General features: G+C 45.8%; 1 long non-coding RNA gene across 1 annotated transcript; it reads left to right on the forward strand.

The window, feature by feature from the left end:
- The first annotated feature begins 687 nt into the window (after positions 1 to 687).
- On the forward strand, positions 688 to 15066 carry LOC120857946. The gene is made up of 4 exons (XR_005719785.1): positions 688 to 954; positions 1857 to 1975; positions 10470 to 11218; positions 14992 to 15066. It is a non-coding gene; the product is annotated as an uncharacterized LOC120857946 (long non-coding RNA).
- Positions 15067 to 17038: the final 1972 nt, after the last annotated feature.

Below are 17038 nucleotides of genomic sequence, written 5' to 3' on the forward strand. Positions count from 1 at the left end.
GGCAACCCACTCCAGTATTCTTGCCTAGAGAATTCCATGGACAAAGGAGCCTGGCGGGCTACAGTCCATGGGGTTGCAAAGAGTAGGACATGACTGAGTGACTAAGCACACAAGTATCTTGCAAAGATTCTCTCATTAAGTGCTACCATTTCTTGAGCACCTTCCCTATGCCAGGCACTTCATTTATACTCTGAATTCTCACGTCATAGTATCAGCAAGCTAGGTATTCTTTTCATCCCTCATTTCACTAAGAAGGAAACTGAAGCTGATAAGTAAAGTAGTTTATTCCAAGTCAATACAGTGGAATACAGTGGGAGAGCCAGGGTTGACATTAAAATATTTCACCAGGGCTTCCCAGGTGGTGCTAATGGTCAAGAACCTGCCTGCCCATGCAGGAGACACAAGAGTTGCAGGTTCAGTCCTTGGGTTGTGAAGATCTCCTGGAGAAGCAAATGGCTACCCACTCCAGTATTCTTGCCTGGAGAATTCCATGGACATAGGAACCTGGTGGGCTATAGTCCAGAGGGTGGCAAAGAGTCTGACATGACTGAAGTGACTTAGCAAGGCCAAGGCATGAGCTAGTGAAAACAGGCATTGGTCCCTGGAGTCCCCTGCTGGGCCAGGCGTTAGCTCTTTCGTAATTGGACCTGGGCGAGTAGGACTGCAAGATGCTTTGTGGGACAGGTCTGGGACACCCAGGTTTGTTGGGAATGGGGATGGAGCACACGTGGGCACTCAGGGAAGGAGTTATTTGTCAGCCTTTCCACTGGGTGATCGCCCAGGACGGAAGAACAGTGCTGAGGGGCTATGCTGGCGAGAACCTCATTCCATTCTTTGTTTATATCTGCCAGAACAGTGATTCCTGATTTTTTTTTTTTTTTAAAGTCTGAGGTCTGGAATCCTTCTAAGAATCTAACAAAAGGATAAGACTATCTTGCTGGAAAATACACATTGGTATGTGCACACATGCATGAAACACATATGAACCTTAAATTTTAATTCAAAGAATTTAATTCAATTATTCTAGATTTAACAGTCTATCCTCCAAACATAGTAACCCTCTTTTTGCCATTTTGCCTTTTTTCCCAGCTCTTGCCTGGCTGGAGCAGCCTTGGGCCTATGTGGCATACCAGCTGAGGAAGGCAGGAGCAAAGGAGAAATGACAGGAACTCTGTTCTTCCCATCCCAAGTTTAATTATGAACAGTTTTCCACAGAAATGTGTTTCTATCTGTTGATCACTTTCTAGATTATCATTAGGTCCATATTTCTAGTATCCTGTGAGTTAGCAGGCTGTGAAATTGCATGGGGACAGAACCACTCACCTTGTTGCTCTGAGAAATGTGTTCGATCTGTTCCAAGCAAACAACTTCTGAATGAAGCTTTGGAACTTCTAAGTTGGGTACTTAGTAAGTTGGGAACAGACTGTGCTCCATTTGTGAAAGAGGAGAAAATATCCTATTAGACAACCATGTAATTGGGCTGCAAGCCCAAAGGCTTAAAAGGATGCACGTAATGGGAAAATACTATTTTTAAGTTAAAAAATTGAAATATATATCTCATGACATTGACAATCTATTTTTAAGCCCCTTGTGTCCTTTGTGGCCTAATGCACCGCTGTGGTGGTGGTGAGTGCAGAGAGGGCTGTACTTTTTCCAGCTGGTAAGAATTTTTACATAGACATAGATTTAAAAAAAAAAATCTTTTTGCAAGGCTGAATAACCAGCTATTTTAATGATCTTAACCACCTAAAATTCCAGTGCTTTGGATTCAATTTTGATGCGTAGTGTTCTATAGAAAGTACAAGCAAAAATGGATAATTCATGATTGATGTGGTACATTCATGATTTATTTACAGCCCAGAACTCGTGGTAACTCAGAGAACATCAAACACCCTACACCCCGGCCTGCCATTTAAAGCAGTATCTTTAGAGGGAGAAAAAAGACAAAGCACAGAAGATGTTAACTTTGTATAAGGTAATGAATTAAAAAAACTTAAATGTTTGCTGAGAAATAAATTGAGCAATGAGGAAAGTAAAACATGGTTTTGAGAAAACTAGAAGTCTCCTGATCGACTACTGATGCCGTGAGAGAAAGTTTGTACGCCATTATTTGTCATGGCCTTCTCTCTAGGCTTTCTCCTAATTAAATTTTCATCATATCTTGTGATTTTTTTTTTAGTCTGAGTATTCCTATTTCCTAATAAAATTTTAACTATGGAAAAAGCCTAAAATCTCTACGATGATTAAGAAAGGGACATAATTCTATCAGAAAGTATAATTCAGTTCAGTTCAGTTCAGTCACTCAGTCATGTCCGACTCTTTGCGACCCCATGAATCGCAGCACATCAGGCTTCCCTGTCCATCACCAACTCCCGGAGTTCACTCAGACTCACGTCCATCGAGTCCGTGATGCCATCCAGCCATCTCATCCTCTGTCTTCCCCCTTCTCCTCCTGCCCCCAATCCCTCCCAGCATCAGAGTCTTTTCCAATGAGTAAACTCTTCACATGAGGTGGCCAAAGTTCAGTCAGTTCAGTCCAGTCGCTCAGTCATGTCTGACTCTTTGCGACCCCATGAATCACAGCACGCCAGGCCTCCCTGTCCATCACCAACTCCCAGAGTTCACTCAGACTCACGTCCATTGAGTCAGTGATGCCATCCAGCCATCTCATCCTCGGTCCTCCCCTTCTCCTCCTGCCCCCAATCCCTCCCAGCATCAGAGTCTTTTCCAATGAGTCAACTCTTCGCATGAGGTGGCCAAAGTACTGGAGTTTCAGCTTTAGCATCATTCCTTCCAATATATCCCTCCCCAAAAGGGGTGAGGGAGAGTCTGGCACAATCAGAAACTCGTGTGAAAATAGCACAGAATCCCAGTTGCAAGATAAAGAATAACTGAAATAATACCTTTTGGCTCGTCCAGACAGTCCCATTATGGAAGCGGATTGGGAAGACTGTGGGCCAGGGGCTTCACTAAGCACAGAGTAAGTTGCCCCAGTATCTAAAAGGAAATCGACAGATTGGCTCCCCACAATTATTAATACCCGGGGTTCCTCAGGTGTAATTAGGACCGGAGCTTGTGTGGGGACCCCCGGGCACCTTCAGTCCTGATTGTCTTGAGAGTCTGACCCCAGAGACCTACGCCTCTGAGGGTAGTCTCTCCTCCGGTGTGGTCCTTTGCAGACCGGACGTGGAGCCGGGGTGGCTTAGATGCCTGAGGGCAATCCTGCTTGAGGTGCCCCTCCTTTCCACAGTAATAGCAAGCCCATTCCTTTTCACCTGGGTCCCTCTGGGCATTTTTCTCTGGCTGTTTAAGAAATCTATCTTTTAAGATCACTTTTCCTTCTTCACTTTCGGAATCAATCTCAGTGAATCTGAGAAGGGCTTCTCTTAGTCTACCAGGGAATTTACCAGGAGCTTCCTTCTCCTCCTGTTCTATGTCTGCCAATTTGCTATAGTTTAAAGGCTTAGAACGCACCTGCCTGAGTCCTTCAAGAGTACATCTGACAAAATGACTCTGATCCCATCTTTCTTTAGCTGAGTTGTAGTTCCAGTCTGGTTCTATAGTTGGGACCACCTGATTCCCAGTGGGGAGGGCCGCTATCTCATCCTCCCTCTTCTCTACTGATTCATTACCAAGCCATTCATCTCCATAAGCAACTGCTTTTCCCAAAACTCGAGTCTTTGAGTCGTGAGTCAGCGTTTGTCCCAAGATATACATCACATCCTTCCAAGTAAGGTCATAAAGCAGAGTAACACCTTTAAAAGCTCTAATATATTTTTCTGGGCCCTCTATAGTCTCCCAGATCCTCCTTGATTCTTTGTATTTCTTGATAAGATAAAAGCTTATTAACTCTCATAGACTGATTATTTCTCCCGCTGGGTGTTTCATGAAGAGGCAACAGCTTGTGTGGCTCTTCCTCAGTCTCTCTGGCTGCTCTGCACATATGATCCCAGGGATAGATTGGAGAAACATGTTTTTCTTTTTCTCTTTGTCTACTGTCCTCCATCTCATCTCTTACTTCGATGGTCTGAGTTTCTACTGAAACCAGAGTAGTCTGAGGTCGTACTGAGACAGGAGTTGTTTGGACCTCCATGTGTGCAGTTTGAATCTCAGTTTGGATTTCCACTGAGACAAAGGGGATTCTCTGGTTTTCAGTTTGCGCAGCTTGGAGCCCTGGGTACGGGGGCAAAGTAGGAGGACAGGAGGGAGCTGAAGGTTTCACGCTCAAATCTATACCCTTAGGACATAAGTCTGGCATATTTTGCAGAGAGAAAAAGGGCAACACATATGCTACTTCTACCCACTTCCCTTGTTCCTTACAGAACCGGTCTAATTGTATAACAGTATTATACTTAAGAGACCCTCCAACCGGCCACCGTTCGCTGTCCTCCAATGGATACCTTGGCCATGCAGTATCACATAGGAAGACCAGGTGTGTCTTCTTTAAGCCAAAGTTACTAGTTTGTTATTTTGCAGACAGTTTGTTAAGTATCGCAGGTCCCTGTCTCCCTTTACCGTCATTGTCATCAACCTTCATCTACAGACTCTCAGCTGGGAGGCTGTTTCAGGCATAACTTCTTACAGGGTGGAATGCTATGTTAATCTGGAGTCACCCTCTCTCTCTCTTTAGTCTCTAAGTTGTGTCCGACTCTTGTGACCCCAAGGACTGTACTTTCCAGGCTCCTCTGTCCATCTGATTCTCCAGGCAAGAATATTGAGTGGGTTGCCATTTCCTTCTCCAGGGGATCTTCCCAACCCAGGGATCAAACCTGGGTCTCCTGCTCCGCAGGCAGATTCTTTACCAGCTGAGCCATGAGGGAAGCCCAGAGTCACCCCATTGGTGATCAAACAAAGAATTGTGAGGGTTGGTAGGTGGGACTAAGGATGACACAGTATCTCCGTTTGGTAAAATTACATTTTCCTCTCTACAAAAAAGTAATTATATCAATTGGGAAAATGGCTAATAAAAATTATTTTTAAATTCTTCATGAGTTTTCATAAAATGCAACTCCATCTGCAGTGGACATCTCAAGGCTAAAGGATACTCTCTACTTGGCCCCAGGCCCAGGGCACAGTGTGTGTCCCCTGAACCAGGGCAGGGATCAGATGGGAGGCCTACCTACCCAGGCCTGCGTGAACCCTGTCATCACATTTGAGGCGAATTTTCCATGATGCACAAGCTTTGAAACTTAAGTGGTTTTGAAGGTTCATTTCTCCAGTGGTCATCAAGTTCTGCATTCTCTAGGAATCCCCTCACCCTGTTAGACAGTGTCTTCATTAACAATAAAACCCCACCTTTAAAATTTTGCTATTCCATGGGGCTTTGTGGGGGGAGGAATTCTCACCATATAATGCTGCCTTCCACTTTTTGTATAGATGGAAAAGATGGAAGTAATCACTATTCCTGGGAGATGTACTTTGGCAAGTGATCCTTAGCATGGATTTTACCTCTTTTCCTTCTCTTCAAATTTAACTAATTCTTACAGGAGTTTGTCTTAGCTCCAGCTTCTATAAAAATTACAATAGACTGAGTGGCTTATAAACTACAGACATATATTTCTCACAGTTCTGGAGACAGGGAAGTCCAAGAGAAAGGTTCAGTGTCTCGTAAGGGCAGACCTCCTGCCTCACAGATGGTCATCTGCTGTGTCCTCACGTGGGAAAGAGAGGTCATCTTTCTCACGGCTCTTCTCGGAAAGGCACTAACTCCATTCATGAGGGCTCCACCCACATGACCTAATGTCTCCCAAAGGTCCCACCTCCAGGTACTAATTAAAGATTATGGCCTCAACATATAAAGAGAGGTGGGAGGGGGGATGCAAGCATTAAATCCATATCAGAGTTTATTCCTAAATAAAAAAAAATGTATGAAAAGTAAAAAACAGGAACTTTGAAGAGACAAAAGACACTTCTGTCTACGTGGGGAGAATGGAGGTCCTGGTTCCCAGCTTCAGTTGGACCTGCACACTACACACTCTGCACACTCCCTCTCAATTCTGCTGTGTTGTTAGCTGCAGTTGTCCCAGGGACCAACTAATTTTAAGGCTTTGTTGGAGGCAAATTTGCCCATGTGGGCAACCAGACTAGCATTTAGGGTGACATGTGAGGCAGGACTCCAACTTTGCTGTTTGCAAGCCTGTTGTTAGGGCACAGTATCCATATGGAGCAAGTGTGACGTCCATCACAGCAGGTACCAGGCTGAAGGCCTCTCAAGAGAATCATAAATGAAGACAAACTAGCTCCATTAAGTATGTTGTGAAATAAATTGTTCTTCTCCTACTTCCTCTCCCTTGGGCTTTTTTAGTTCATCTGTGTGATATTACTAACATCTGTCTTACTTTCTCCTGTAGAACAGAGAGTAAAGTCAATTGCTTTAGAAGAAAGTATAAACATCTTGCCAAACAAAGAGGAAAATTGTGCTCTTTGAAACATGCAGACCCCAATTAAATAGGAAAAGGGGAAGCAGACCCCAAGTAATAGAAGCAAGTGTTACAGAGTAGAAAGAATAAACTCTTCAGTGGGGAAATCTTGGACTCTGTATGGACACTGTCCCATAAATACCTCCGACAAGCCACACGTACCACTGAGCTAAATCCAGCAAGTGACCTAGGTTATGATGCTTCCAGGGAGAGTGAATCTGTGTACACATCATTCACAACTGACCTATGAACAGAGTACGACCTATGGACACTGGTCCTGTGGACCAGCGTTGCTATGCCTGCTGCTGCTGCGGCTAAGTCACTTCAGTCGTGTCCGACTCTGTGCGACCCCATAGATGGCAGCCCACCAGGCACCCCCCGTCCCTGGGATTATCCAAGCAAGAACACTGGAGTGGGTCACCATTGCCTTCTCCGGTTGCTATGAGTAAGTCTATCTAAAACAGCTGTATCAACAGGGTTGGGTCTCTCTGAGGTCAATTGCCACTGCAAGCATAGCAATGGGAGAGGTTCTGAGATGTCTGCTTTTGCTGAGATGGGGCCCTCATCTAAGCCTCTCTCTGGAGCACATTACTGGGATCAGGACCTGTCTCCTGTAACGACCCATAGTGACCAGTGGGTAGCTCACCTGAAACGGGATTGAGCCTAGAGCATGTCAGCCTCTGAGGTAAGCCAGAGTGTGGGCTGGAGAAAAACAGCTAAACAGGTCATTTAGCTGTTTTCAGATCCTCTCGTCTGCACAGTGAGTATGGTACGGTGAATGTGGGGATTCAGCTCAAGCTGGAATTGACCGGACATGAGTTGCACACAGGGGCAAGTAGGCTTTCGCCAGCACACTAAGCCCTGCTGGCTCGTAGTTGCTCTCCAAAGTGGTGGGTTGAAGAGGATCCTGGGCTTGAACCTGAGCCCAGCAGGAAAGAAAACCATGGCCAGCGGCAGTACCCACCACGGACCAGGGACAGAAAAATGTGCCACGTGCCATATGCGCACCACGTCTGACAGCCGTGCTCTAAGCCCAGAAAAGTAGGTTGGAATCTACTCATAGAAACCTTAGAAAATCAGACTGAAGGGTCTGGCCTTTATTCTGAGAAATTTTGCGTTTCCTTTGGTGAGGACAGTAGTTCTAAAAATGGGGAATATAAATATCTTTAGCAGGATCCATCCCCTCCACCTGCCAGCAGGGCTCTGCAGCTCCCTGTCATCCTAAACATTCAGTCACGTCTTACACTCCAATCACCTGAAGGTATTTGAGTTTGCAGCCCTGTTGCATGAATTAGAGAATCATTGATGGATTGTGAGCTGGAAAATGACATGCTGGGAACATATTTTAGAAAGATGATTCTTGCAAAGATATAAAAGATGGAGGGAAGAAAAAAGTAGAAGCCACAATGCCAACTAGGAAGTTCTTGGAACCCTTCACGTAAGTTACGAGTCCTAACCTAGAGCTATAGGAATAAAAAGAGTGATCTAAGAGATGGGCAGAAGTGATAGCAGGGTGTAGATTGAGTGAGGGAGGTGGAAAGAAGAGAGACTTCAAAATAATGTCAAAGTTTAAGGCTGAGCGCCTGGGTGGAGACTGGTGATCCTGTCAATAAATATAAGGAATTCAACTAGAGGAACAGCTTTAGTCTGGGATGTAGGAAGGAAGAAGATGAGCGGATGAAGGGCAGAACCCAGTTATTTTTTTGATAATGCCACTGTTACATGGACTCGCTCGCAACACAGCATTTTCCTGAGAAATCCTGTGAGTTAGACATGGTATCTTGTCCTTCTTTGCCGAGACTAACGGAGGGAGACCAGTTTGGACAGCTGGCTGGGATTAGAGGTTTTGTTGGTGGCTCTGGAATACAGCCAGATTAGCTGAGCTGGAACCTGTGCCCTTGGCCGGAAGAGCAAAGGACTCACTGATAATCAGTTCCTGCCATTTCTGTTAGAACGTCTCATCAGGCTTCAGCTTCCTGTCCTCTCCTTGCCAGCTGGCTGGTCACTGTGCCTTCCTGCCTGGCACAGCTGCGGGTAGAGGTCACACTGAGCTTGTCTGATGCCTCATCTCTCTTGGTCAGGTGTGAAACTGATAAGGTGAGTGTGACAGGGAGTGGGAAGGTAGGGTTAGGTCAGCAGTGGGCGTGAGTCCAGGCTTATCAGATGCCTAGTATGCACTCTAGCTGCCCACTGGGTCTCTGAGCCCTGCTTTGTGATGCCAGGTGTGGAGTTTGCTAATGGTACATCCCCTACCCAACATCTTGTTATCTTTCTTGATGCCAAGACACATTCTCACCTTTGAGTCCCAGTCCGGATATCACTTAACTTAGCTGCTTGGTATAACCTTTTTATTGTTTTTGCGTGATTGTGCAGGTTGACTGGGGCTCCAGTGACTGTCTCACAGGACCTTTACCCATGGGTAGAGCCAGAATACCCAAGATACTTCATTCACATGCCTGGTCCCTTAGCAGGGACAGCTGGAAGCTGGACTCAGATGGGCTACCGATGGGCCTCTCCCTCTCACCATATAGTCTGAGGCCTCTCCGTTTTTCATATGGCCTTTGCACACGGTCTCTCCAGCAGGTAGCTGAACATCTTACATGGGGCCCGGGGATTTGCAGAGCACAAAAGCAGAAGTTTCCATGTCTTCTCATTGATGACTCAAGCGCGGAGCTAGCACAGTGTCACTTCTGCTTTGTCGTTTTGGGTTAAACTGAGTTATACAGCTAGCCTACATTTAGAGTGGGAAGAGACTTCTTAGGTTCGCTGGTCGGGGGGTGGGCAACTGATGGCTTCGCGTGTTTCTTGGAATAGAATCCTCTGAGGACTTCTGTGAACTGTGCTGCACACCCTCTGGCTCAGCTCTACTGTCGTCCGCCCCCTCCACCACTCTCTAGCTGCACTGGCCCCTGTGCATGCCTTCAGCCTGGGAGAGGTGGAGGAGGAAGGAGACATTCAGGGAGGTGGTTGGGGTGAGACCCCCCAGTGAGTCTTGCCAGACATGTAGGAACCATTTTGGAAGATGATTCATGGTGAAGAAATCCCAAGAAGGGGTAGAGCATTTAAGAGCACCGAGGATCTTGAAAGTTGACGGTTGGGTGGCTAGAACATCAAGGAGCTACTGGGATATTACAAGGAGATGGGGCTAAGAGAGGTAAGGAAGGGCTGGATTATGACGGAAACTATGTGCCAAGCCGAAAAAGTTCAGTAGGGTTTCCTGGATACCGAAGAACTATAAGCAGGATAAACTTGTCTGGATTTGCATTTTAGAAAGAGCACTCTCTGGCAGTTTAGAAGATGCACTAGAACGGGTAGAGATTTTTTTAAAATAGAGGGCTCAATTAGGAAGTTATTACAAAGTATCAGGCAAGACAGGGGTGGGAGGGCTTCCCCTAGAATATGTAAGTCTGTAGGCAGAATATTTGGAGGGGTCCTGTCTATGTGAAAATTTTGATTAAAAATGTGTTACAAAGTTCACTGCCCATGAAAGATGATTGACTGATGGTTTAGAAAACGGGTGAACTTGAGATATTCGTAATTGTTTTCTATCACTCAGTGAACAAAAGATTCTCCATAGGATCCAGGGCCTATCTGTTCCTATTTGGATCAAGGAACTCCCTCTTCATGTTCCTTCTCGTTACATATGCTCTTCCTGGCTAATTTCTGTCACCCACTGCAAGCAAAAGGTAGCAATGCAGTTATTACTCAAATGTCATAGTTTTCTCAAGCTATTTGTGTAAAAAGAAGATAGGGTTTTTTGTTCCTGATCTCCCTAAATCAGTCCTTCCGTGCTGGGTGTGCCGTTACTCCTAACGGGGCATCATCCATCATGCTGCCTGTCATCCTGGCTTCCAGGGGTCCTCACCGATGTTGTTATTCTCTCAGAGATCGTTATCATTGATGGAAGGCCACAAATGCAAGTCTTGTCCAGAGGATGCAGGAAAATGTGAATAATAATTCATTTTCCACTCATGTTAGATTGTTCAGAATTTTATGCCTTAAATGTAAAATAGCTCATATTCCAACCATGACTTCTTTTGAACTCTTTAGGCCACAATCACTGCATTCCTAGAATGTCATCTTTTTTAACACTGAACGCACTCTGAACTTCCATGCCACCGCTTGCAACAAGGATGGAAGAGGAGCCTGTGGGCCTCATGGGAAGAGCACAGGTCCATTTACTCGAGGAATGGCCGTGCATCTTTGGGCAGGCTGTAAGATCTACCTGGGAGAGCATAATGTCATCCTATCAGTCGGAGGAAAGACAGGACACTGATCAGAAGACCTGTTAGACTGCACAGCGGTGACCTCAAAGGCTCTTGGAGGTGACAGGCCTGGTCAGTCCTGGGGACTCCCAGGTGTGCTGTACCTCTCCCACAGAAGGAGTCAGCAGCTGCCCTTGGTGCTAGCAGCAGGAGTCAGAGGTAAAGGATTCCTGCAGCCACTGTCAACGCCCTTGGGTGTGCAAGAGCAGAGATGGCTCTGTAGTTGGAGCACAGACACTCAAGCGCCTCTGGACAGGCCCAGAGATGCGGCTCAGATCCAGAGATGGGCAGTGGACGGTCAGTTGTCCAAAGCCCTGAGTTTTCTTATGTCTTCTGTGAGTGTAAGTGTTAGTAACCCCAATCAGAATGTCAGCACTACTCTAGCAACCCAGTCTGAAGCTCTCTTATGAAAGAAAAACTAACAGTAAGTGACCAGCAGGGACCGTCTGGTTGTCAGTCTGCTCTCCGGGCCCTGGGGCTTGGCCGTGGGATGGCAGAAAAACCCCAGAGGGAAAGTGCCAGAGCTCCCTGAGGGTAAGTGGTCAGCCACTGATACCAGGATTTCAGAGCGCCCTGTGCGGAGGAGAGACGGGCCCAGGAACCACGCAGGCTCGGGAGTGCTTTGCCTGGAGGGCACTGCTGGACTCAGCCAGTCCCAGGCACTGGAGGGGACTGAGGAAGGTTTAAGGATGGCCTTCTCAAACATGAGGCCCTCTTTGTAGCAAGATGCCCTGCTTGCCCTGTCTAAGGGTGCTCCTCACAGTTTAAGGGGCACTGGATTGAATTGTTGGGGGTTCATTTGAGAGACTCTTAAAAGATGCTCAGGGAAATGACCCATAATAACGATTTCTGAGCTCTTCTTCCCCCTCCACTTCTCTTGAGCATATATATATATATGTGTGTGTGTGTGTGTGTGTTTTCAAACACTTACATACTTAACAACAGGTAAACAGGTACAAGCCCAGATCATGGTGATTAAAGTGAGTCATGGGGGCTCAGGATCAGGGGTACTGAACTCGGGACTGATGGCTGAGCTCGGTACCCCTCCCTCTGAGACCCCTCTGACTGTGGAGCCCCAGGAAAACCAGAAAGCCCCATGGAGCACAGTGTGAAAGCCACACACAAAAGCTGCGCACGCAGGCTGGTGGTGGACACTAAGTCTGAACGCTGCTCATGCCGTTATCAGCACTGCCGCCATCCACTAACATTTCCCACGTGTTTTCTAATCAGCTTTGGAAGTTTGTCGAACTTCAGCCACTTTCTTTATGTTTCTTTTTTTCCTTAGGAATCCAATTCAAATCTTTACTCAGTCTTATCATTCTCCCCTGCTTCCCACTGCCCTACATAAGACTATAAGAAACTTTTAGGTAAGCAAGTTATTGTTATTTATAAACAGTTTATAATAATTCCCCCCAAAAGGAGATATCAAAAGAGTAAAATAAATCCTTACAACCAAACGAACTGTAGTGAAGCATGTCAGGGAGTGTCTACCCCTGTGCTTGGTTCTGCAGTAAGGACAGGGTCCCTGCAATCTCATTGAAGGCTCACTTGGAAATTATTTATTTTTGCTGGAAAGCCAGGCAATTTTTTTTCCTCCAAAATGCCTTTACCAAATGGCTCTAGGAGGGTTTCACTGTTTTCTGGAGAAGAACAATAAAGCTATTGTGCTTTAAACTGGAATGACAGACAGCAAAGGAGGCCAACCTCAGCACCCTCCTGCCACAGATAAAAGGGTTGCTTTGAAATTCTTGTTGAGCAGCTGACAGTATTTTCATTATTTCTGGAAGGCTAACACTGGAAACCTTTTAACCGAGCAGGACGTGGTGTCCCCTTCCTCTGAGGAGCCAATGTAAGTCAGATGAAACAGCACACATTCTGCCTGTCCCGAAGCTTCCAGAGGCTAAAGGCCGATAGCCTAAAAAAGTGACGTCACTAAAGATGTAGAAACAAAACTCAGACAGGTCATAAGGAATATTCCATCAAACTTGACCCCTGAAGAAAATGTGGTACAACCCAAAAGAATCTCCTTTTCAGTGGCCTGCCAGTGGAGACCTGGATAGAAATTGGGCTGCAGGTTGCAGAGAGAAGGAGCCAGAACAGGGGCGGTCTCCCACCCGTGGAAGGAGTAAGTTAATGACAGAGGGGCTGCATTTGATCATTTTTCTCTTCGCAAAGTGAACCCTGAAGTTTTAGCCCCATGTCTTCTGCTAAGTCGCTTCAGTCGTGTCCGACTCTGTGTGATCCCAACTCTGTGCGACCCCATAGACAGCAGCCCACCAGGCTCCCCCGTCCCTGGGATTCTCCAGGCAAGAACACTGGAGTGGGTTGTCATTTCCTTCTCCAACGCATGAAAGTGAAAAATGGAAGGGAAGTCGCTCAGTCGTATCTGACTCTTAGCAACCCCATGGACTGCAGCCTACCAGGTGCCTCCATCCGCGGGATTTTCCAGGCAAGAGTACTAGAGTGCGGTGCCATTGCCTGCTCCGAGCCCCAGGTCTTACTGATCCTTACAAAGGCGCCACTCTAGGAGGAGCGACTAAGCACACACACCCTGGAAGACTGCTCAGATGTGCTCCTGTTGTCCCCCTGGCCCCTCAGCATCAGCAGTGCCACCTTCAGGGTGTCTCCAAGTGGGGAGAGACACATTACCAACCCACGCACTCGCGCGTCCATCAGGGCACAGCTTAGTGTCACATCCTTGGAAGCCTCCTTGTTCCTTTCATTCGGAATTAACCTCTGCTGTCACCACGAGCTGTAAACCTTTGCTTTACACATTATGCCTTACCCTGTATTGTGTTGTGTATTTTAATGAGGAAATTCCCTGGAGACATGAATCCTGTCTTATTTACACTCAATTCTCTGACAGCATCCACACCACGTTTGACTTTTCTGGATTTTTCATATTCTTGGATGTTAATTGAGAATTTCACATGCTGCTGTGCTGTGCTGTACTAAGTCACTTCAAACGTGTCTGACTCTTTGTGACCCTATGGACCATAGCCCGCCAGGCTCCTCTGTCGATGGGGTTCTCCAGGCAAGAATACTGGAGTGGGTTGCTATGCCCTCCTCCAAGGGATCTTCCTGACCCAGGGATCAAACTGAGTCTCTTACATATCCTGCGTTGGTGGGCAGGTTCTTTACCACTAGCACCACCTGGGAAGCCCATGCTAGGCAGATTTAAAAACAAATAAACATCTGTTTATTGGCCGTTGTGATGAGACCTTTTGCGAAGCCCCTGCCTATGTCTTTTCCTCACTTTTCTACTGAGTTCCCTAGCTTTTTCATATTTATTTGTAGGGGTATGTATTCTGGATGAGAACCCTCTGTCAGTTGTTGAATATTGCAGGTAGCTTCTTTCACTTTGTGGCTTCTCTTCTCATTCCCTCAGTAGTGTCTTTTGGTGAAAAGAAATCCCTAATTTCATATAATCCATTTCATCATACAGCTAGTGTACCTTAAGAAGTCTTTGCCCAGTCCCAAGTCATGAGGGTAGTCTCCTAAATTTTCTTCAAGAAGCACTGTTTTCCTTTTCATGTTTAGATAATCATGGATCAAATTTTTCTAGAGAGGTGTATAAATATCCACAACTCTCAAGGTCACCATCACAGCCTAGTTCTTCTTACAAATGCATCAGGGCTTACTTTGCAAGCACTCAAAGAGGGCCTTTTAAAGAGAAGGCTAGCTGAGTTGATGAAATTTTCTACACTTGACTTACTTCACTAGGGCCCTTTGAACACAGAGCCAGACTAGGAGAGGCAGAAAAGATGGTATGTCAAAAAAAAAAAAAAAAAAACAGTCTTCAATGTTAAACAGTATCAGATTTAAATCCCAGCACAATTTCTTAGTTGTTTGTAATGTTGGGCAAGTTACTTAATTGCTTTCAGGCTTGGTTTCCTGATCTGGAAGGTGGGGATAATCATAGCATAGATACTGGAATGTTTGCTATGTGCCAGACTATACCGAGTGTTTCAACTGCATGATCCCATGGGAGCCTCAAAACAACTCTGCTGGCTATGTACAATTAATGGCATGTTATGCCCTCTTTACAGATGGTAGAAAGAGCCACAGAGCAAGTCAGTGGTGGATCCAGGATTTAAATCTGGGCGGACTGACCCCAGTGGTCACAGATATAAATACTGTGCACACTTCAGTACTAATGATCAACAGCCCTGTTGCAGCAGTAAAATGAAATAAACCATGTAAAGTGCTTAGCTCAGTGTCTAGACCCCGTTAAGTACATAGTGAATATTGGAGTTTGTGAACACAATGATAATCGAAGAACTAATTTGTATTATCCTCATTCCCAGGCATGTGGAAAGTTAGAGCTAGAATCCTCATTGGCTTCAGGAAATGACATGATGAAATCTTTGGAGTTACGAGTGGAAAAATAATGAACATCATGTGCTGGTCTGATTGGCATTGAAAGCACTGATTGCACAACCAGCATCATCATCTTACCGAAATGCTTCGTTTCCCTATAGTCTGTCCTTCCTTCCTTTATTCTTCCACTCGGCAAATATCTGTTGAGTGTTTCTTACGTTACAGGCCCGTTCTAAGGGCCAGAAACACAGCAGTGGGCCCAACAGTAAGTTCTCTGCCCCGTGAGCTTACATTCTGATTGGGAGAGATAGACAATAAATAGGGAACTGTGGGCGGAGAAGGCAATGGCACCCCACTCCAGTACTCTTGCTTGGAAAATCCCATGGACGGAAGAGCCTGGTGGGCTGCAGTCCATGGATAGCGAAGTCGGACATGACTGAGCAACTTCACTTTCACTTTTCACTCTCATGCACTGGAGAAGGAAATGGCAACCCACTCCAGTGTTCTTGCCTGGAGAATCCCAGGGACAGAAGAGCCTGGTGGGCTGCCACCTCTGGGGTCGCACAGAGTTGGACACGACTGAAGCGACTTAGCAGCAGCAGCAGCAGCAGCAGCAGGGAACTGTGGATGGCACTACTGGTAAAGAACCCACTTGCAGTGCAGGAGACATGAGATGTGGGGTCAATCTCTGGGTCAGGAAGACCCCCTTGAGGAGGAAAAGGCGACCCACTCCAGTGTTCTTGCCTGGGACAGAGAAGCCTGGCGGGCTACAGCCCCTAAGGGTCTCCCATAGAGTCAGACCTGACTGAAGCAACTTAGCATGCGTGCACACCTATAATATTTAGGAAGTATTCTGAAGGTACATACTGCATATTAAAATAATATTGAAGAGGCAAAGGGATTTATGAAGAGGGGGTCCAGGGAAGGCTGCTTTGTTAAAGTAACATTTGAATAGACACCATAAAAATGAGGAGAGCCGTTAAGCTGCTTGGGGATACAAAGTTGCAAGTGGAGGAAAATAGTTTCAGAAGCCCTGAGGTGGAGTGTATTGGAAATATGCAAGGAACGGCAAGGAGACAGTGTGACTGGATAGAGTGAGCATGGAGTAAATGAGACCAGAGAAATGTGTTGGGCAAATCGTGGCAGGCCTTGGGACCTTGGTAAAGGAGAGTAATAGTGAGAGGTAGTTTAATGTAATAGTTAAGAAGGTAGTTTCTGTCAGCAAATTCTCCAAGTCCAAATTCTGGCTTTGCTGTTTATGTGACCTTAAGCATATCTCTTTATGTATCGTTTGCATAGTTTCCTTATCTGTAAAATGGGTCTTGGTGGTGGTTTAGTTGATAAGTCGTGTCCAACTCTTGTGACCCCATGGACTGTAGCCTGCCAGGCTCCTCTGTCCATGGGATTCTCCAGGCAAGAATACTGGAGTGGGTTGCCATTTCCTTCTCCAGGGGATGTTCCCAACCCAGGGATTGAACCCGGGTTCCCTGCATTGCAGGCAGATCCTTCACTGACTGAGCTATGAGGGAAAAGCCCCAAATGGGTTTAATAGTATAGAATTAAGCTTGAGCAAATTCTGGCAAGCTTGGCATCTAGGTAGAGAGCTGAAATTAAAGCATTTCTTTTTTGAACTTGTGATTTGTGGATGGTATTAAGCCTTCGCTTTCTTAAATACCAAAAATAAATGTTGTATTAACTGTATAAAGGGTGGTGTTTCAGACTGTTAACATGAGGTAATGTATATGGAGTAATATATACATTACTCAAGTAATGTATACGAAGATGAATCTAGGCCATAAGGCTATAACCTATAAAAGATAGCCTCTAAAATGCAGTATAATTAGATTTCCAGTCTAGACTCTTGTGAAAACAACAAAAGCAGCCAAGTACATTGTCAAGATTTTAATTTAGCAAGTGGGATGAGCATAAATATTTTGTAGGGCTATTCTTCCTTACTAAAGGGTGGCCTCTATGACAGCGTATGTGTTGAGGTCTGATGCATAATTGGCAGTGCTGATGTCATTAACGTCTTTG

This window comes from Oryx dammah, unplaced genomic scaffold, assembly GCF_014754425.2.
Source record: "Oryx dammah isolate SB20612 unplaced genomic scaffold, SCBI_Odam_1.1 HiC_scaffold_29, whole genome shotgun sequence".
In the NCBI taxonomy this organism is placed as follows: Eukaryota; Metazoa; Chordata; class Mammalia; order Artiodactyla; family Bovidae; genus Oryx; species Oryx dammah.